Source organism: Pleurodeles waltl, chromosome 1_1 (genome assembly GCF_031143425.1).
Source record: "Pleurodeles waltl isolate 20211129_DDA chromosome 1_1, aPleWal1.hap1.20221129, whole genome shotgun sequence".
In the NCBI taxonomy this organism is placed as follows: Eukaryota; Metazoa; Chordata; class Amphibia; order Caudata; family Salamandridae; genus Pleurodeles; species Pleurodeles waltl.
In genome coordinates this window covers 740113349-740136671 of record NC_090436.1, presented here as the reverse complement: position 1 = coordinate 740136671, position 23323 = coordinate 740113349, and positions in this window count along the sequence as shown.

Below are 23323 nucleotides of genomic sequence, written 5' to 3'. Positions count from 1 at the left end.
CACAACACAAATAACACAAGGCAAGGCACATTTATTTGAATATGGAAATGTTTCCACTGGTTTGAGAAAGCTGTCAAAAATAGTACAACTACAGAGAACAGAGGAAGTTTTGATTCCAGAAAGAGTACATTGGAAGAAAGATCATTAAATGTCCTGAGATTAAAAATAGAACTAGAAGAAATATTTAGTGGATGTTTAGATTTTGAACATGTGAATCAATACAAGGAAAAACAATTGATATATTCGAGCAAGTGCAGCAACTGCACATGATAAATTGACTGAACTGGCCAGCAAATATGAAGTCGATCTTTCAAAAAGTGTCCCATTGCAGAAAAAAGTTTCAGGGTACAATTTGATGGTGAGGCAACTGAGACAATACATTCTCCAGGAATGCGATTACACATTACAGAATTAGTAAATGTAGTGATTTTGAGAAATTAGAGAGCAAATGGGCAAAGAAGCATGAAAAGTTAAAGAAGCAATCAGAGGTGGCTGAAGTAAAAGGAAAGCCACCTCCAAACCCCCTAGAGGAAGGAGAAGCTTCAGTGTATTCTGTGAGAGATATACCAGGTGGACGGTATATTCGTGTGCCATGGAATATGACAGATCTTGCAGCATTTACCAATAATTTCCCACAATTGAGAGAGAACCCTATGAAGTGGTACACTCAAGTTGAAAGATTTGTAAACATTGTGAAACTGCTGTGACTGATTTGAATGCACTCTTTGATCGTGTTGTTCCACATGATTTGGGGGCTAAACGTGAAAATCCTGCACATTGGTCAAACTCAGAGCCACCAAGAGATAAGAGCACTAATGCGTCATCTCCTATTGTGATAGATAACTACAATGAGGTGATCACTTTCTTAAAAAGCACAGTTCCTTCAAAGGATTTGGATTAATGGGAGGATAAATACAATTCAGCAAGAGGTGAAAGAATCAATGCATGTTTACTGTGAACAGTTGTTGAGGGCATTCCAGCAGCACATTGGTCAATAACACCTTGAGCCATGTGATTTGAGATCTTTGATCTCACAATGTATTATTGGATAGAGACCAGAGATTAGTCAGCATATACAACAGAAAGTGCTTTGCTGGTAGGAAAAGTTGTTGGGTGAGATTCTGAAATATGCAAAGTATTGTAGGGATGAATGGGAGATGAAGCAAAGGAAGCTTAAGGACAAGTATATGTTAGCCCAGACGAAAGTGTCACACAAAAGTTTTCGGAATCAGTCATTTGCAGGAAATGTTAGTGTAAAGCAAAGTGTTGTTTTTCAGAATGAAATAAGGCGGTTGGTTTTCAAGCTGACCTTCAAGGTGTTAAAGAAGGGATGGTTGGTTCTCAGGGTTGAGGTCTAGGAGTTCTGATTGATCTGAAATCTGGTGTAGATGCTGCAACTTTGAAGAAAGTGACTGCTTGTCATTTTTGTAATACTATCAGGCACTGGAAGATGGAGTGTAGGCTGAATCCAGATAGAATGGCTGATAATAACCAAATGCAAGGGGGAAATCAGTTACAGTTGCATATGTATCTGTTCAGCAAATGAAAGTGCCATTGCAGACACAGGTTCCAGTGATGCAGGTGCAGCAAACCTCAATGACTTTACAAAATATGGGTAATCCTAGCTATAACATGAATACATTTCCCAGAGTAAATAAAAATCCATTCCAGACCCAGACCCAGAACCAGAACCTATTTAACAGTTCCCTATGTTGGACAGTGAGAGTGGCTTTGACAATTTGCAACGATGGTGCCTGAGGGCAGAGAAAGATTGCCTACTTGAAGCAGCCTTAGAGGTAGATGAGAGTTGACCATTAGTGGAAGGTGAGGTAAATGGCTACCAAGTGTCATTTCTTATTGACACTGGAGCTACCTGTTCCACTGTTAGAAAAGTGGAAGTCCCAGACCGATTCCTCTCAGGAAAGAGAATCCAAGCGGTAGGCATTACAAATAAACAGATTTCAAGTCCAGATTCAGAATATGTTCCTGTAAAAATAGGTTCAGTTAAAGAGAAACATAGGTTTGTTGTGTATGATTGGAGTCCTGTAAACCTGCTAAGAAGAGATTTGTAGTGTAGGTGAAATTGTATAATGCATTGCACACCTTATGGTGTTGAGTTTCAGAGGCGAGAGGAGGATGTAGAGTTTAAATTGGTTCAACAAGAAGCACTTGAACTGTATCCAGTGAGAACAGTAGAGGAGCTTCCCCCTGACTTGAGAGAGTCTGTGAACCCAGAAGTATGGGACTTTACAGGAAAAGATATCAGACTAATCAAAAGTGTAGAACCAGTCCGTACCACAGTGAAGCCCAGTGCAGTTTGACCCCAGAGACAGTGGCAGGAATAACACCAATAATTGAAGATATTCTGAGAAAAGGAATCTCTAATAGATCATTGGGAGCCCTTGCAATTTCCCATGTGTGGGCTTGCAGAAAACCCAGCAGAACTGTATAAGATATCTAAAAAATGAATTACATTTTTGTTCCATGTTGTCCCATACTACTGAATTCAGCCACCATCCTTTTTCAAATTCTATGCAGTACAGAATGCTTTACCATTGTGGATCTTTACCAAGCCCTTTTCTCCATCCCATTGCACAAAGGCAGTCAATTTTTGTTCTCTTTAGGGTTTTGAGAGAGAGTTTTGGCATGGTGCTGAGTTCTACAAGGTTATACTAAAAGTTCTTCTATTTTAAATCTGATTTTAGAGAAAATCTTGAGGCTCTGCAGAACCCTTGTGATTTAGTTCTTGTGCAGTATATAGAGACACTACTTTTGGCATTGAGCACTAGAGAAGCTTGCAAACAGGATACCATTCCTTTGCTCAAACATCTAGCTGAGAATGGACATACAGGGGGTCATTCTGACCCTGGCGGTAAAAACCGCCAGGGCCAACGACCGCGGGAGCACCGCCAACAGGCTGGCGGTGCTCCCATGGGCATTCTGATCGCGGCGGTACAGCCGCGGTCAGAAACGGAAAACTGGCGGTGTACCGCCGGTTTCCCGCTGCCCTGGGGAATCCTCCATGGCGGCGCAGCTTGCTGCGCCGCCATGGGGATTCCGAGCCCCATACCGCCATCCTGTTCCTGGCGGTTTTGGCCGCCAGGAAGAGTATGGCGGTATGGGGTGTCGTAGGGCCCCTGGGGGCCCCTGCAGTGCCCATGCCAATGGCATGGGCACTGCAGGGGCCCCCGTAACAGGGCCCCACAAAGATTTTCAGTGTCTGCCATGCAGACACTGAAAATCGCGACGGGTGCAACTGCACCCGTCGCACCCCTTCCACTCCGCCGGCTCCATTCGGAGCCGGCATCCTCATGGAAGGGGGTTTCCCGCTGGGCTGGCGGGCGGCCTTCTGGCGGTCGCCCGCCAGCCCAGCGGGAAACTCAGAATAACCGCGGCGGTCTTTTGACCGCGCAGCGGTATTCTGCCGGCCGGACTTTGGCGGGCGGCCTCCGCCGCCCGCCAAAGTCAGAATGAGGGCCACAACAGTGTCTCTGAGTAAACTGCAATACTGTCAAATGAAGTCCAATACTTGGGGCATATTATTGAAAAAGGAACAATGAAGGTATCCCAGGAAAGAATCAAGGTAATATTGAGGATGAATCCACTGAAAAGACAGAAAGAAGTCCTGCGAATGGTTGGCTATTGTAGACAGTGGATGCCACATTTTTCTCTGGTGATTAATCCTTTACTGAGGCACAACGATGAGCCTGATCTGCTTCCATGGGACAATTAATGCTTGAAAGCTTTCCTAGAGCTGAGAAAAGGTCTGTGTCATGGCCTGGCACTAGAAATGCCAGATTATAGTAAGCGATTCACACTGTTTTGCAGTGAGAGGGAAGGTGTCAGGCCACTGACCTGGTTGACTTGCCCGCAGAGACGCTATTGGACCCTACTCTCTCCCAACACAATGCCTGACCAAGGAAAGATAACCTCAAATAAGGCGATGTGCTAGAAGGGAAGAGGAACAGGGCAAAATAATAACAGAAACAAAGACTCATGCCCTCTGATTGGTGTCCAGCAGGCTATCCTGCTCAGGAATGGCACAAGTGTCTTCCTTTTTCAGGGTGTGCAGGAGAGTCAACTAAAGAGAAGGAACACACACACTATATTAGCATTGTCATGCATTAACATAGTTCAAATAGCATTTGAGCAATGAAAGTACATCATACACTCAGAGATGCTTATAATAACATAGAAAATATGCACTCCTTCAGTTCTTGTGGGATAAAAACTCCTAACCCTTTTGTGAGCTTGGAATAACAGTTCACAGTTTTTTCCCCGGCAGAATATTACATCATATGCTCTTGATATGTGACTGTTCTTCCTGTTCTTATTTTTGAATTTCTTTTTGAAAGTTTGCAAATAGACTCTTGAGCTTCCAACAGATGGCATGGGAGTCTTATGCCAGGAGTATTCACAACCATTGAAGTTTTTATTTTTTTGTAGAACTGTTGCGGACAAGAAATAAAGAAAAGTGACCTAACCTTGTTTTCTCTGCTTTTGCTTGTCCGTCCTTTCATTGCAGTTTATGCCCTCACATGTCAGAATGACCAATGGGCCGATTCCTAAATGGCTGTATCCGCAAAGTGGCTCACAGGTAGGTTGTTTCTGGAATGTGGGGATCAGAAAAGTCTGATGAACTGCTCAGAGATGACTGCAGGGGCGCATATGTCACCTGGTCAGGCTAGGAAGCTTGGACCAGGGAGAAGAGGATGTGATGATCCAAGAGATTAGAAGGGAGAATAAGGGTTCTTTTTGTCGGAAAATAAAGCCAAGCGATCGATTGGGGTTTGACCAAGTATTTATAGGTAGTGCTTTCTAGAAGGGCAGGTAAATCACTCTCAAAAGTCCCTGACTGGAAAGTCCCCATATTGGTGGTACATGAATCACTCTAGAAAGCCCCTTACTGAAAAGTCCCTGTCTGCAGGCACATGAATAATTATCAAGCACATGATAAAAGTCCCTGACTGGAAAGTGTACGTATAGGTGGTAGATGAATCACTATGGAAAGTACCTGACTGGAAAGTCCCTGTCTGCAGGCCCAAGGATAATTATCAAGCATGTGAATAGTTACAGTAACAGAAATAAGGTCACCATTAAAGCCAGACTTGTACAAACATGTGGGACAAAAACATAAGGTCTTTTAGTCAAACATAGGGATAATTACAAGCAAATGGAACATTGCAAACACAAAGATAATTTAAAGGTTTAAACTTAATCTAAGGTGTGTGAGGTTGAGAAATGTCTACATTATTTATTAAGTGATGAGTTGCAGGACCTAAGGTACTTGGTTAGGTGCAGGAATTAGTGATCATAACAGAGGGTTGCACTCTCTCAGTGCTTACTCACATACATGGTGATTCAAGAAGACATGTGGCATACTTTTCAATTACCCTTGACCCCATAGCTACAGGGCTGACCGGTTGTCTTAAATCGGTGGCTGCCGTTGGTGTCAGCATAGAGAGGTGTGAAAGCATGGTAATGGGACATCCTTTAACTGTTATGGTCCCACATTCCATAGAGATTCTGTTTATCAGAATGAAAACCCAGTATGTGACAAATTCCATACTTACAAAAGATGATCAGGAAATGCTTGCTTCAGAGAACATTGTTTTAAAATGACGTCACATTTTAAACCCAGCCACTTTACTTCATTTGCCAGACAATGATGTAAATAATGATGATTTTGAGCATGATACTCTAGGTGTTGTGGATTCATACGCCAAGGCCATACGTAAAAGATTAATCTTTGATTGAGCCCGATTATGTAATCTTTGTGGATGCATCATGACGAGAACCAGTTAAGGTGTCCTGAGAGCAGCTTTTACTGTTTGTACAATTCAAGAAGTTGTAGAAGTATCATGGCTTCAAGGTGTGATGTCAGCACAAGTGGCAGAACTGATTGCCCTTACCAGAGCTTGCAGTCTAACAGCTCAAATGAGACTGACTGTATTTACAGATAATCAGTATGGCTTTGGTGTCTGCAATGATTTTGGACGTTATGGTCATAAAGTGGTTTTATGGCTTCATCTGCTTTGCCTATAAGAAATGGCGAACATGTGAAGAGATTTCTGGAAGCATTGCAGCTTCCAACTGAAGTTGTGGTTGTTAAATGTGCACCTCACAGAAGTGGCAATGGAAATGTAACAGTCGGGAATAGATACTCTGACAGAGTTTCACGATATTGTGCACTATTGACCTGCACATTTAATGGAATATACACAGATGAATCTAAATGGGACACTGTCTTTGCAATGTTGATGTCAATAGCTGATTTATGAGAAGAGCTCAGGAAATTGCAGGAAAGTGCTTCAGAAGCAGAACAGCAGGGTTGGTTTAGAGCAGGGTGTCGAAAAAATGCAAATGACATTTGGAATGAAGCATATGGGGGACCAGTGTTACCAGACAGTTTATTGTTCCCGATGATACAATAGTCCCATGGCCCCAGTTATTTAGGGAGACACGTAATGGTGAGATTGTTTAGACAAAACTAATTTATCCCCAGAGTTAGGATGCTCGCAGAAGAATTGTATCACCATAGTACAAAACACCATCAGGGAAATGTAGAGAAAGGAACACCATTCACTCTAAACTGTTGTGAGGGTATTTTAACGTTTTATGTAGGCACATTTATTTTAGCTTGGGTCTGAGACCTGTGCCTTCTCTTCTAGTCACTAGCCGTTTTATTCCTCTTATTATTTTAGGAAGGCTTCATTTTAGTGGCAATGTTTTCTTATTTTATATTAGTTTCCCTTCCATGCAGAATTGTTATTCATTTCTCTGCACAACATGTCATCCTGTGCTCACTCCAAGGCTACACACAATAGTTTACCCGGTATTGGTGGTGCAGAGAGTGCAATGTGCACCCTACACAGAAAATACACATTATAATGTCTGGGAAGTTCTCCAAATCCCAGCATGTTTAATTATGAAACAAAAGGCTGTCGAAAAAAGGCAAAGTGGACATTCCAGCCATCTTGCCATCTCATGCTGCACGTTATTGCAGTTTCTTCTGAAACCTCACACTTTCTCTTTGTCTATATAGGAGGACTGTCAGCAGACTAACAGACCTCTTTGTAACACAGATATGGGGATTGGGCTTCCTTCCCGGAACTGGATCGGTGGGTTAGGCCTAACACTGCTATTGCTCTCATGTAGAAACTTAGTAACGTAGGTAGGGATATTAGAGACACTATTGTGACAATATGGTGGGACTCTTCCTATGTTTTACTTTCTTGCTCATCCATGTAATAGTGTTGTGTTTCATTATCCTCATAATTGCAATTCATGCCTTTTTAAGTAGAACGCAGATGCTTCAACAAAATATATATTGAACCAAGATCCTGCTTCTGTTTGTCCTTGCTTGTATGAGACTTGTATGTCTGAGAGAAAGGGGTACGATCTGTTCTACCATGACTTCCCTGAGGAGTCTGAGTGTCATGCGACAGGCTGCCACAAATCACTTTTACCTTTGATATTGGTGAGGTGCTGCTAGCCAGCTTGCTGGAAGGGCTAGGACAACAGTTGTGATATGGTTTGGAATCAGACTCAGTCCCCCATACTCGTTGGTGCTGTTGCCTAAAATCCTGCAGTCTTGTTACTACAGTGAGAGTCTATGACATGGTGCTGCCTACGTTGGTTAGGCACTAATTTACAGATCCCCTTAGTATCTCTGTCTCATTTCATGCTAAGGCATCCTAACTATCTTATACAGAGATGTCTGTGGTATTAGGGAATATCCTCCTCAGCTGGATAGGTAGTACCTACTTGATGCTGTAGGTTGCTCAATCTGGAACTACTAAAAGGATTCCCAATTTGGTGTTTCTATGTCTGAACAATTCAATTCCATTCTAAAAAATGGTGGACTAAAGCAGGGTCGTAATTGCAGCAAACATGGGACTCCCTCTCACATACATTTATCAAATAATGGCCTCACAGATGAGTGAGGAGCAGTCACATTTGTCATTAAGGCTCACAGCGCATACAGAGCAGATGGGAGAACACACACATTTCATCACTACACTCCAGGCAAATGCAGCTGCACAATATAGACCAAAATTGGCTTGATGGCACCCTACCCCACGTTCCACAGGACTTTAGACAAGGTCCAGAATTGGCCACATATACACCACACCCAAATGCAGGTGCAGTGCCTGTAGCAGAAGTATGCCACTTACACACTAATTTAATAGAAATATATAGCCGATTAATACAATTTGTGATGCAGATTTTGGATACTATCCCAGCAAGGGTTGCTCCTGCGCAACCACATGTGGCCACAGTGGACAATATTCCTGCTACTGTGCATTCAACTAAGGGTAAACTACACATCAAACGAAGAGATACAGTTTGAGTTAGTACAAAAAATGTGCACTTTGGAAGCAGTGTTTCCCTATACAGGACCCCAAGATAAACACAGAATTCTCACAATGTGCTTGCCTTTCGGGATGGTTCCATCAGTGGACAACTGCGCCACTTGAGGTGCAATGTTTGCTGCACTCTACACTACCACACACAGTACACCGACACTTGTGAATCTTCCAGAAGTGTTAAAACACATTCAAGATGAATATGGGGTTGCCCTGGCTCTACATCTGGGGATGCAACTAATGGGTAATTTTGCCACAGTATCCTCGATAATATTAAGTAAAAAGGGAAGCAGTAGCATTAGCAGCATGGCAACGGCTCCAGGATATTCCTGTACAGGATCAAGAACGTGAGCTGACAAAGACTATCACCAAAACGTATAACAGTATAGGTCAGTATAGTCTGGGAGCCAGACCAGGCAAACCACAATCACAGGGTAAATCCAACAAGGATTCTGCCAAGGAAGTAGCTGAAGGTTCTAAGAAAATGCTTAGATAAACAAAAACAAAATAAGGATAATGAAAAACAAAGAGGAGAACATCTGCGACTGGAGGCCTCAGAGAAAAGATACAATTTAAGAAATAGTGACAGTTTAAAAACTCCTGATAGATACCAATATATTAACACATGCCAATCTTGTTCCTTTCAGGACACACAGGACAAACACAGTAAGGGAGGAGGGTGTTCTGAACAATGAAGAGAGTACGTGAAACCAAGAAAAGATTCACAGCGCTCGTCTGAACCTTCCATAAAAAGGAAGAGAAATATCCCCAACAGAAAGCAGAGTTTAAAAAGAAAAAAGTGGCAGCAGTTTCGGCCAGAAATGCCACACAATGAGAGCCCTGCTGAAGAACAGGTTGTGGGCACTGACTCTGCTAGATAGTACAACAAAGAAGAAATCCAGAGGGAAAAGATTTACACACAACTATCCAAGCGAAAACATCAATTTCTCACTGGAACTTAATTTCTTTTAATATAGTCAAAATAATGAAATCATAGTGTCAGCGAAAGTTGTCTCTTACCGAATATTTAGTTGATGCATATTTGCATCTTCTGCCGCGAGGCACCTTTTCCATTGTCCTGAAGAGGCCGGATTTTGTAAGGCCGAAACGCGTCGACTGTTAATTCAAAGGAGTGACCAACGGAATTTCTGAATTATTGGACTTCTAACTTGAGGATTGTATCGGACTTGTTTCCAGTGATTGGTTTCTCTCACCGAGGCCAGATACTCCCTTTGGACTACGGTCACTACCTGTTCCTGTTACTGCTTGCCACTGGATGGTTTAAGCAGCCTTTTGCTTTATTATTACGGTGCCCGAATGTATTTGTTGGGTGTGGTGCTTTATGTATAAGATTTGTATATATGTTCTAGTTTTTTTAGTTGCACAGGTAATTCGCTGACACTATGATTTAATTATTTTGACTATATTAAAAGAAATTAAGTTCCAGTGAGAAATTGAGGTTTTCGCTTGGATAGTTGTGTGTAAATTGTTTCCCTCTGGATTTCTTCTTTGTTGTACTATATTTTGTCCCTGTTCCAGGGGGGTTATAGGGACGTCCCCTCCCTTTGCCTTTTTTTTTTCTGCTAGATAGTACAGCAGAGGTCACAGTAGTTCACTGGAATCTTCAAGAGCTTCCAAAGGTGACAGCAACTAATGACATTTAAGAAGGCGAAACTGCATACATGCGCATCTCCCCCCAGATAGGGGCTATAAAGTAAAAATACTACTTGAGGGAGACATATGGTGCACAATTAAGATTATATTCTGGCAAAAAATATTTTTATAACATCTTCTTGGCAGAAAAAGATTGGCCACCAGAGTTTGTCCGTAATGTCCCACTGTGGAACGATGTCATTAAGCCCTCTTTCTGGGTCCTTAGCCCTGAAGAACTGACAGGCTTATGCAGTTGATTGGGCATTTGCACAAGCCCCACCAGTAGGATCAGCACCATTACCACTACCACAATACACCATTAAACATGAGGCTAAAGCACCAGTGAAGGAAACACTCACACAACATCAGTACCAGGGTGTGATAGTGATGAACAACCCTTTGTTCCCCATAGCTAAGCTGGACCATTCATATAGAATAGTGTTAGACTACAGACACTTAAACAATCAAACACACACATTTGATATACAAAATGCACAAAGCACTGCACTTATCAACAATCTAGTGTGCAAAAAATACAAAAAATCCTTGGATATTTCCAACATTTTTTCTGCCAAAACATAGCACCTAAAAGCAGGGATTTGACCGCCTTCAGCACATTATGCTAGCAAAAGAAATGTTGTAAATTTACGCAAGGGTATAAGAACAATCCTGGTCTGTTCTTCTCAGCACATGTAACATCCACACTACACAATAGTGACCCTAAGGCGTTGTCCTATGTAGATGACATCACCGTGATTTTCTGATGAGGATGAATGCAGGCAGGTCCAATGAGTGTGTCTGTTTTTGCTTTGACCACATTAAGGATAAGTATGTCTGTAATAATTGTTTACTTCAGAGTCACCTGGTCTCAGATGCTGATCTTAAGCCAGTATTACTTCCTCAACCTGGCTACTCGCATAAATTACACTGTATTTTACTGAATGTGTGTTCACTTATAAAGCACAAATATGATTCTTTTGAGCTTTTAGGCTCCCATAACCCTGACATAGTTTTTCTGACAGAGACCTGGCCAGATGAAGCCTTGGCCCCAGTCTTTGTGGCGGCGTTGTCAACTGGATATGTTATCTCCAGAGTAGATAGTCTTGGGAAATGTGCCAGTGGCCAGTAAACCAGCCAGTATTTATTACTGTGAAGCCCTGTCTTTCAATTGCAAAACTGATCACAACTCCTCCTTTCAAGGCCTACAAGTCTATAGACCACCAGGTCATGGATCATATTTTCTTGAGGCTATAGGAAACTTTATGTGTGGTGTTTGCCAACAACACGGTTTTAGGTGATTTGAATTTTCACTTGGAAGATCTTGAGGACAAAGATACTAGTATTTTTATCGACAGTTGTTTAAACTTTGGACTGAACCAATTAGTAAACAAACCAATGCACCAGGCTGGCCATATAGTAAATGGATTTTTTTCTAACCATCCTGAGCTATATGTGGATGGTGCTTTTCAGGTCCCTTGGTCTGACAGTTTAGCAGTTAGTTTTTATCTATGCCTTAATGATAATGTCCAGCAACTTAGATCCACCAACATCTGCCATGAGGGCAGGTCTTGGAAGAAAGTGAATAGAGCTGAACTAGGGGACATCCTGGTATCATCTCAGCTGTTCCTTGATGGGGAGATACAGGAAGCAATTTCTAGCTTTGGCTGTTGGATTAATGAGGCAGTTAACAAACTGGCCCCTTTGAAAGATTTTAAATCCCACAGACTGAAGCCATCTGCTGTGTGGTATTCTCCAAGCTCAAACTTATGAAAAGCAAATGTTGACACAGGAAAGACCTTAGAGGAATACTTATGCTCCTGAGGAAAGGATTAAATACAAACATCTTATAAAAAAGTATAAAGAACTGATCATAGTGGAAAAAACATGTTTTTTCACAAATAAGATTCTATCTACCAGCAATCCTTCCAGAGAGCTGTTCCAAATGGTTTAGGAGTTATCAACTCCACCAGCTCTTCCAACCATAGCATTGTCTCTACATGTGAAGATTTAGCTCATTTTTTAGAGAGAAAGTAGAGACCATATATCAGGATCTCGTGGGGGATACCCACGAGGCACTTAGGGCTAACAGTGAAGCCCTCCCTGGAGAGGCTGTCTCAATGGAATATTGTGACCATACCCTCTAGAATTTTCCTCTTCTGATTTGAGAGAGTAATAAAATTAATGAAGCTAACAAAATCCGGTTCACCATCAGACCCTTTCCCAGCAAAAATATTCTGAGAAGTCTTGGAAGATATTGTAGTTCTGATCACTGTACTTCTCAATAACATATTGTGCAAAGGCCTTTATCCCAGAGAGTGGAAAATGGCAACCATCTTACCTCTACTTAAAATCCCTCTCTTGACCCCCATGAGGAAAAATATTATAGACCAATCTCTAGGCTTCCTTTTTTAGCCAAACTCTCAAACAGACATATTCACTCTGCCTTAGCTTATTACCTAGGTGAGCATGACACCTGGATGCTGCTCAATTTGGCTTTAGGAAAGACCACAGGACTAAGAAAGCACTTGTCGCTGCTGCAAAGGAAGTCAGATATATCCTGGATAAGGGTGGCATTAGATCTATCCGCAGCGTTTTACACCGTGAACCACCTTATTTTGAAAAAGGTGTTTAGCAGAAATGAGTGTCGTGGGTATGGCCTGGAGTCTTCTGAGCTCTTTCTTTGAGGATAGAGAACAGATTGTTGCCATGGGAAATTTCTCTTGTAAACCTTTCACAGTAGCTTGTGGTGTACCCCAAGGTTCATTCCCGAGTCCCACGTTATTGAACATATACATGATTCCACTAAAGCTGATTAGATCCTTTGGCTTTTCAACTGTATCCTATGAAGATGACACACAAATTGTGGTATCTGTCTTGGAAGATATGGAGGAGGTGGCCTCATACTTTAGAAGCTGCATGATTGAAATTAAATTAAACTTGGATAAAGCTAAAATGATCCTTTTTGGACGAAATGCTAATTGTTGTAATGATTTTTAGTGGCCTCAATCATTGGGGGCTTTGCCTACTCTGGTAGCCAAAGCTAGAAATCTGGGAGTTCGATTTTTCTGATCATGCAAACCAGCTTACATCTTCCTGCTGCTTCCTATTGAAGACCTTGCGCAAAGTCTTGCCATTTATCCCTTATGATCTACAAAAAACTGGGATTACCTCGATAATCTTGATCAAGCTGGGTTATTGTAATGCCCTTTACGTAGGGCACAGTAGGGCATCATAAAAAAGCTACAGAGACTACAAAATGCAGCAGTTAGGCTTCTAAAAAATATTATGAAATTTGACTCAGTCTCTAAGGCCAGAGAAGAACTGCACTTGCCCCGATTAAAAATAGAGTAGCTTTTAAGGCCCTCTGCATTGTACACAAGACTTTACAGCAGGTAGGACCCAAACCCATGGAAAAAAACATTGCATGGTACATTTCCACTAAGGGCCTTCGATCCATGACAGCGAAGAAGGTGATCATCCCGAAAATACGTAATGCTGCTTGCAGCGGAAGGAGTTTTTCACATTCTACTTGCTTGCTTCGGAATCAATTACCTGGTTACTTAAGAAATCAGTCCAATCTTCTCACGTTCGGGAAACATCTTAAAACTTGGGTTTTTCCTGCTTAATTGTACTTGGAGTAGCTGTAGCCTTTGTATGTATTGTTATGCCAGTGCCTAGATGCCCATGACACCCTGGTCACACACCTAAGATGGGTGGACTGCATTGTGGTGGGTTTTGCTGAAACAGGTTACAAATTTAACTTACAGAAACAAAGATTGCCTTTCTCAGTGTCCTGTTTTTGGGGTATGAGTTATCAGATGAAGGAAAGAGCCTGGCGCCAAACTTTCTAGAAAAGTGTGCACGATTACAACCACCAAACACCATCAAAAAGCTACAATCATGATAGTGGTTTATCAATTTTGGCAGAACTTACATTCCAGGCTATGCACAAGCCACTTCACGATTTGAATAATCCAGACATTTCAACTAAATATTGCACAGTGGAACACACACACATTCTCAGAGCATTACAGCAGGACATGTTTGAAGCAAAACATTTACACACTTGTGACAAAAAAACAAACTTGGTCATCAGAGTGATAGCTGGTACCATCAGATTCACCTATGTAACATTCAATCAGGTGATACCATTTCAATAGCATATAAATTACATCTATATTCCATGGCTGAACAATGCTTTGCTCCCACTGTGAAAATTCTGACTGCTGTTCAGATGGCGGTCATAAAAGAGAAATCTCTTGCCCAGGGGAAACACGTTGTTGTGGCCCCAGTATCAGTTTTTGAGGCTGTCACAAAAGCCAGCATTCTAAACACAAAAGCATTATATCCACATTGGATTCAATGGGCAACATCTCTGACTGCCACTGATTTCGATTATGTTTTTGACCCAAAACTAGAGACACAAGAAATCCTTCAATATGAACATGAATACCCAAAACCAACAAACATTTTGCAGTTGATCAATACCAAATGATCATTTACACTGATAGTTCAGTGCAACCAGAAGTAGGCACCAAACAACAATGCTTTGCCTCTTGCACTGCTGTGATTGGATGCATAAGGGATGGCAAGTTCCACATTCAGAATACATACACACAGACCGTAGGGGACTACACAGCACAATTGGCAGAGCTTGAGGCTCTAATATTGGCACTGGAACATGCAGATCCTGAACTTTCAACACTCGTTGTGTATGATTAGTATAATTGTGTCCAGTCCTCTAATGAATACCTGCATTACTGGCACCAGAATGGATTCCGAGATTCAAAAGGGAACACCATAAAACACAAACGTCTGTGTGGGAAAGTAACAGATCTAAAGGAGACACTACCAAATTCCCATGCAGTACTTACAACGGGCCATCAACGTGTAGGAATACATGTTACAGGAAAAAAACCTGGCTGATGAGGCTGCCAAGACAGCAGGCTTCTGTTGCTGCGGTTACTCCATCTAGGACGAGGTTGGATGATGAAACACTGGCTGCTATTAAAGATTCAGCTGACAGCAAGCCCTTACTGAAGGCTTACCTCAGCAAATATTCCTACCATCTAAGTGCCCAAAATGTTGCGTTCATGAAAATACCAAGGGTGGGTGATTGTGTGATCCTCAACCAAGACCAAAGATTAGATCTAATAAAAGCAGCGCAAAAAGGGTTTGCTTCTGCTCATGCTGGTGTGCCGGCTACAATTTAGTTATTGCAGAAATGCTATTGGTGGGCAGGTCTACACAAACAGGACAGACAGTATGTCCTTTGTTGTGACACCTGACAACAAATAACAGAGTCCACCGCAAAACACCCACCACAAACACCCCTTCTAGTTTCCAACAAACTACTACACTGTGTGTACCTGGACCATTGTGGTCCCCAAACACCTAATGGTGCATATAAATACATCTTAGTCGCTGTTGATTCTTGATCCAGATGTCTACGAGTATGGCCACAACGATCAAATGATGCCCAAACTGTAATTAAAGATCTGCAAGTCTTCATTAGGACATATGCAATTGTGGCATTCCGTTCGGACCAGGGTCCTTCATTGGCCTCTAGGGCATTCAGGGACACCATGGTGACAATTGGTGTCCAACTCTATTTATCATCTCCCTATCATCCTGAGGGAAATGTGGTGGTGTATCAGAAAGACCGAGGCTTAAACCAACCCTTAACATCAACGGTACTAAGTACAGGTCGTAGTTAGCTTAGCCACATAAATGGAGTCCAAAGAGCACTCAATAATCTGCCCAGAGGTTCCTTGTGGGAACACACCCTATATGCGGTCTTGTTTGGCATACCTATGCATGTCCCAGATCTTGATGGTCCTGGCGCAGTGGTGGCAGACCACACCTTTTGGCATAAATGGACACATCACTGTTTTGCAGAAATTACAACTGTTCCATGAAGAAAACTCATCTACTTGTGCCGCCATCTTGAGAATGAGGGACTTACCAACAAAATCAAAAGACTGGATTCCAAAAGTTGGGGATCTAGTGCGCGAAAAGATTGCTGCAGAAAAGGAATTTGGTCAGCATATCGAGCACAGGTTATAGTCCTGGGATGACATGGTACCAGAACTGTCATCCTACCACCCCTGCCTGAATCTAAAGAAAACCGCCTTGTATCCATTGACAATGTCAAGTTACACCATGTGGCTAGTCCTGCACAGTAGACCATGAGGACTCCTAAGCAGCACCCGAACCCCTCTCACTGCCAGTCAGGATGTGCCTCTTCCAAACTTAACCAACAGTGATGAGACTTCCCCAAGCTTGGGGAGGGTGAAAAGTGAACTTTTATTAGTACCTGCCTCTGCATCAACAACAAGAGATGTCCAAAGTTCCAAGCTGTCTTTGTCTAACGCTACTCAAATGGATGGAATCATTTACTATGAACCACCACAGGATGCATCTGCCACTTCTCCTTCTGCATGCCAGCTCTATTCTTTGCATGAATTGCCTCTGAATATTTTGCCCACGTTAACAACTCTTTTTTAAATTCTTTAGCATCTTCATCTGCAACAGTATCAAGAGCACGTAAGCCATTCAATTGGCTTAAAAATAGCTATCTGATTCATCCAGGGAACTATCTATGGGTCCGGTTGAACAAGTTACTTACCTTATCTGGTAGAGACACATTCTAGTTGCAGATTCCTTACCTTAGAATTTCCCCCAGCCGTTAGTCTGGATCCAGAGATTTTTCATGAGTATCCAGGAGGCTATGAGCAACAGCAGCCTCAGAGTCCTTCTCAGCGAAATCCAGGACAAAGGCTGAAACATCGGTATCATAGCCTGAATAACCTGGGCTTGCAGCTCAGGAGGATACACCTGAATCAGCACCGTGCTCAAAACAGCTCAGATGAAGGGAAGCATCTGAGAGGGAGTCAGGTGTGACTTCGGCACATTTATATAGAACTCCAGTGAATGCAGGAGGTTTGCCATATCTGGAGGTAGGAGATGACAGCCTGGGGCGAGCCGGCCTTCAACAGCCAGTCCTCGGGGAGGGGAAGACTGAAACCACTGACCTGCGCAGATGAGCGGTGACCACTGCCATCACTTTGATTAACACCCGAGGGGTGCTGGTAAGGCCAAAGGGGAGCACGGTAAACTGAAAATGCTTGTGTTGTACCGTGAACCACAAGTATTGTCTGTGGACAGGCAGGACAGGAATATGGAAATAGGCATCCTGTAAGTCTAACGCTACCACCCAGACTCCTGGGTTCAGGGCATATAGGACCTGAGTACTTTGAACTTCTCCTTCCTGAGGAAGAGATTGAGGGACCGGAGGTCTAGGATAAGGAAGAGGCCCTTGTCCTCTTTGGGCACCAGAAAGTAGTGGGAATAACAACCACAACCTACGTCTGGCACAAGGACCCTCTTTATGGCTCCCTTGGCCAAGAGAACCATAACCTCTTTGCGGGGAAGTGCCAAGTGATCCTCCGTCTTCCTATTGTAGGATGATGGCATAGATGGAGGAGTAGTCTCGAAGGGGAGGGAGTAGCCCCTTCGGTCTATTTACGAAACCCACCAGTCTGACATTATGGACTGCAACCTGGGTAGGTGATGGCGAATCCTGCCTCTGACTGGTCCCTGGTGGGGAAGCATCAGACTAGGAAGGTTTGGAGGCTGCAAAGCTGGGGGGCAGTGGACTGGCTAGACCACTGGCTCCCTGATCCATGAGGACGTTGGATCCCACGTCCCTGGTCATGCAGAGGCTAAGCAGCATGCATGGCATGGTCGCTGGAGTGGAAAGGACATGCCATAATGCCCAATCTGTAGCTATGAAAGGGGCGAAAAGCAGATTGAGGGGTGCGAGGGGCAGCTGCCAGGTGGAAGGACCTGACCATAGCCCATTTAGAGTTTTGTTTAGAGTATATCTTATTCCAATGCTAATTATATTTTTAAATGACACAGTACAACAAATAACTTGATGAGGCTTAGCAAAGATTAAGGAATTGAATGTACCGACTATATCGTCACCTGCTAAATTTGACAAATGGCAAAGGATTTTAAATGTCACTGAAGAACAGCTTAATGGGTGGGTCAAAAATGGAACATTTAACTCAACATTTTCCAGTCCAAATTAATGGCAATTGTGGCCAGTGGACACAAATGGTTGTCATTTGCATTTTTTAAAACTCTACAGGGGTTTTTAGAATGAATAGACCTGACCCTTGTTACAATTCAAAAACAACACCCCGATGTCATTTGCACATACAGTGTGAAAAAAGTATGCCAACAATGGTTGAAATATTTCACACTAGCAGCCATTAAAGAACACCTTAGTATCCTGTCAGAAAATACAGACTCACAAAATTTCTTGTTAGGTCCTAGAAAACCAATGACAAAACACTTCTTAATTTATAATGAAATTTGGAAACTTTTACAAAAAGAAGTCGGCATCTGGTTGGGGTGAATAGATCAGAAAAACCTCCAGAAAGCTGTAGCGATTGTAGATAATGGTATGAACACTTTGTCCAACCGAATTTACACCTTAAACAATATTGTTTCATCTGCAATTAACATCATACAAAATGATATGTCATTTTTACACCATTGACAGAGTCAATTTAGGTCCATAATGCAGTTAGGTTGGACGTTACAGATACTGAAAAGTGGTCGCATACCCTGGCATCATGTCAGCTTCAGGGACTGTTTTCTGCATTTAATTTGATGCGAAAGCAACCAATAATGGCTAAGAAAGAAGCAACCTATATCATTTTATACATCGAAAAGTTGCCTTTCACTGTGGGGGAAATACCATTTGCAGTTTGGTTAATACACATGCTTATTGATCTGCCCATTTCAACACTTCAGTTCACCTCCTGTTTAAAGCACATTCCTTTAGGCAGATTCAAAAAACTAGGAGATAGTTACATCCATGAAGTGTGGGAGGTACTCTTTACATACAAATGTTTCAATGGCATGACAGAGGTCCTTTTCAGCTGTAGCGAATTCAAGACTTGTGTGAGCCATTCAATGATTTATAAACAGTTGTCCTTACACAGTGCTTGTAATGCTTCAGCTGCAAATTTAGCCTGCTATCTGAAGGGTGTTCCTGTCCCTTTGATTCATCCACCGTCCCAGGTGCTCTTGAATGGGAGTAATTTGATACTGAATGACAAAGCTGTTGTGGAATGCAAGATGGAATTGCCTCTGTAGTTTCCATCTCCCAAATTGTTGCAGAAACTTGCTTCTTTTCCCATGTGAGAGATAAAAGTAGCAGAAATATGGCCTCATATTGCTCCTTCAAATGTAAATTTTGACAAACTGAGCAGACTGAAAGCTCTTTTGTTCCAAAAACATGTGGCGCTTACATCTGCCTGCGAGACCTATGCTCTCCAAGTGATGAGGTAATCCGCAGAGATACAGTTCCTTTTCAAGACCAAATTTCCAAAACATTTGGGTGAATTAGTATGTTGCATTTTCAATGTGTCTACCACCACTGGGATTGTACATTTCTTTAAGGCTGTTGGTTCTGGTTTTGTCAGTGTTAGAAATGGTGTCTTTGGTTGACAGTCAGGTTACCCCCTGTTCAAGCAAGGACCCTCACTCTAGTCAGGGTAAAAGAGAATCACCCTCAGCTAACCCCTGCTTACCCCCTTGGTAGCTTGGCAGAGCAGTAGGCTTAACTTTAGAGTGCTAGGTGTAAAGTATTTGTACCAACACACACAGTAACTTAGTGAAAACACTACAAAATGACACAACACAGGTTTAAAAAAATAGGAAATATTTATCTAAACAAAACAAGACCAAAACAACAAAAATCCACCATACACAAGTCAAGTTATCAATTAAAAATCAAAAAGAGTCTTTAAGTAGTTTTAAAAAGACACTAGCACTGCTAGAGTGAAAATGTACCTGGTGTGCGTCAAAAATAACCCAGCACGGGCGGATGTGCGTCAAAAATAACTCCGCACGGCGGTACTTGAGTCAAAAATCCAGCCGCACGATGATCCGAAAATCCCGCAGCGCAGGTTGTGATCTCCCAGCCTCTGTCAGCGATGCTGCGCGTCGTTTCTCCTGCTCCGTGCGTCGATTTTTTGGTCGTGTTTCCTGCGAGCGTCGTTTCTCAGCTGCGGAGCCAGCAGCGCGTCGTTTTTTTCAGCCGCAGATTGGATTCGCGTCAATCTTTTCCCCGCACAGCGCTCTGTGCGTGGAATTTGTTGTCTTTAGGCTGCCAGCTTCTCCTTTCAGGGTCCCAGGAACTATAGGGGCACCACAGGGCAGAGTAGGAGTCTCTCCAGAGACTCCAGGTGCTGGCAGAGAGAAGTCTTTGCTGTCCCTGAGACTTCAAACAACAGGAGGCAAGCTCTAGATCAAGCCCTTGGAGATTTCTTCTCAAGACGGAAGGCACACAAAGTCCAGTCTTTGCCCTCTTACTTTGGCAGAAGCAGCAACTGTAGGATAGCTCCACAAAGCACAGTCACAGGGAGGGCAGCTCTTCTTTCTCAGTTATTCAGCTCTTCTCCAGGCAGAGGTTCCTCTTGGTTCCAGAAGTGTTTCTAAAGTCTGTGGTTTTGGGTGCCCTTTTTATACCCAATTTCTCCTTTGAAGTAGGCCTACTTCAAAGTAAAGTCTCTTTGGAATGTGAAATCCTGCCTTGCTCAGGCCAGGCCCCAGACACTCACCAGGGGATTGGAGACTGCATTGTGTGAGGGCAGGCAAAGCCGTTTCAGGTGTGAGTGACCACTCCTCCCCTCCCTCCTAGCACAGGCTCATCAGGATATGCAGGCTACACCCCAGCTCCCTTTGTGTCACTGTCTAGTGTGAGGTGCAACCAGCCCAACTGTCAAACTGACCCAGACAGGTAATCCACAAACAGGCAGAGTCACAGAAATGGTATAAGCAAGAAAATGCTCACTTTCTAAAAGTGGCATTTTCAAACACACAATCTTAAAATCAACTTTACTAAAAGATGTATTTTTAAATTGTGAGCTCAGAGACCCCAAACTCAACATGTCCATCCGCTCCCAAAGGGAATCTACACTTTAATCACATTTAAAGGTAGCCCCCATGTTAACCTATGAGAGGGACAGGCCTTGCAACAGTGAAAAACGAATTTAGCAATATTTCACTGTAAGGACATGTAAAACACATTACTATATGTCCTACCTTAACCATACACTGCACCCTGCCCTTGGGGCTACCTAGGGCCTACCTTAGGGGTGCCTTACATGTAAGAAAGGGGAAGGTTTAGGCCTGGCAAGTGGGTACACTTGCCAAGTCGAATTTACAGTTAAAACTGCACACACAGACACTACAATGGCAGGTCTGAGACATGATTACAGAGCTACTTATGTGGGTGGCACAACCAGTGCTGCAGGCCCACTAGTAGCATTTGATTTACAGGCCCTGGCACCTCTAGTGCACTTTACTAGGGACTTAAAAGTAAATCAAATATGCCAATCATGGATAATCCAATTACATACAATTTACACAGAGAGCAAATGCACTTTAGTACTGGTTAGCAGTGGTAAAGTGCTCAGAGTTCAAAAGCCAACAGCAACAGGTCAGAAAAAATAGGAGGCAGAAAGCAAAAAGATTGGGGATGACCCTGCATAAGCAAAAAAGTCCAACAGTCAGCACCTTCCGATCTGTATTTAGCATAATACCTTCAGCCATACATTCCATATTTTCGAGTGTCTTTGGGGGATTCCTCGTACCTTTGGCACTAATTGCTGGTATCTTGTTGTTGCTTTTTTTTACCTGCAATGGCTACCCCATCTTAACAAGAAGGACTTATGGCACTTCCACCAGTCCAACTATGTTGTTAATTCATGATGCAGTATTTCAAAGCACCACTCCTGGAAGAACTGAAGTCCAACGGGTCTTTTTCATTTGGACCGGGTCTGAATTGTGTGCACCCCATCTTTCAATGTTTGAGGTTCCCATTCGAAAATGCACCGGGAGAGTGTCTTGCTATACAGCATGTACCTTCTTTGAACATAGGTCTGTTGATGTTCTCGATGAGGACGTATTACCAGACTTGCACTTTGAGATTGCGGTTGCGACGAGAAGCTTCCTATTAGCTGCTGTTTGTGGATCAGGTGGCTCGTTGTGCTACAACACCTGGCAGTGCACAGGATGCTTCCACCTCAGTCGGAGCTGTGGCTTAGGCAATGGAACATGAGTGCTCCCTCACTTTCCTCGTCAACTACTTGATTAGTTTGTCACCTGCTGAAGTGGAGTCTCTCCTCAATTCAGTTTCAATTGATGACACTGGTGATTTTCCAAAAGATCACGATTATTGCTGACATTCGGATTTAATTTGATGGATTTAAAAAAACAAAATCTAAATCAACTATTTAAATTTGCTTCCTCTTCATCTCTCCTGCTTGTCAACATGGTCATTTTATCTCCTTTTATGTACTTTTAGCTATAGCTTCCTTTTTGTTGCAGATATAGGGGGTTATTCTAACTTTGGAGGAGTGTTAATCCGTCCCAAAAGTGACGGTAAAGTGACGGATATACCACCAGCCGTATTACGAGTTCCATAGGATATAATGGACTCGTAATACGGCTGGTGGTAAATCCGTCACTTTTCCGTCACTTTTGGGACGGATTAACACCTCCTCCAAAGTTAGAAGAACCCCCATAGTAACTATAGCCATCGGTTACGACCCGACAATGGGGAGGGTGTTGTGAAGTTATTTGAGCATTTTATGTAGGCATATTTATTTTAGCTTGGGCCCGAGGCCTGTGCCCTCTGACTTAGCCACTTGCCTTTTTATTACTCTTACTATTTTAACATGCCTTTATTTAAGTGATGATGTTTTCTCATTTTATATTGGAATCTCTTCCATGCAGAATTGTTATTCTTTTCACTGCATGACAATTCATCCTGTGCTCACTCCAAGGCTATACACAATAGTTTAATGGATATTGCCAGTCCAGAGAGTGCAATGTGTACCCTACACACAGACAAGACTCATAATCATGTCTGGGCAGATCTCGGAACACTAATGTTTTATTATAAAAAAGAAATAGTGTCCGAAAATAAGGCAGAGGGGGCATTCCAGCCATCTTGCCATCGTATGTTGCACATTGTTGGGGTTTCTGCTGAAACCTCATGCTTCCTCTTTGTCTATGTGGGAGGACTGCCAGCAGAATAATAGACCTCATTGTTACCTCTAACACAGGTATGGGGATTGGGCTTCCTTCCTGGGACTAGATGGGCAGACTGAGGCTACCACTGCTACTGCTCTGATGTAGAAACTTAGTAGAGTAGGTAGGAGTACTTGGGACACTATTGTGACAATATTGTGGGACACTTCCTGTTTTTCGCATCT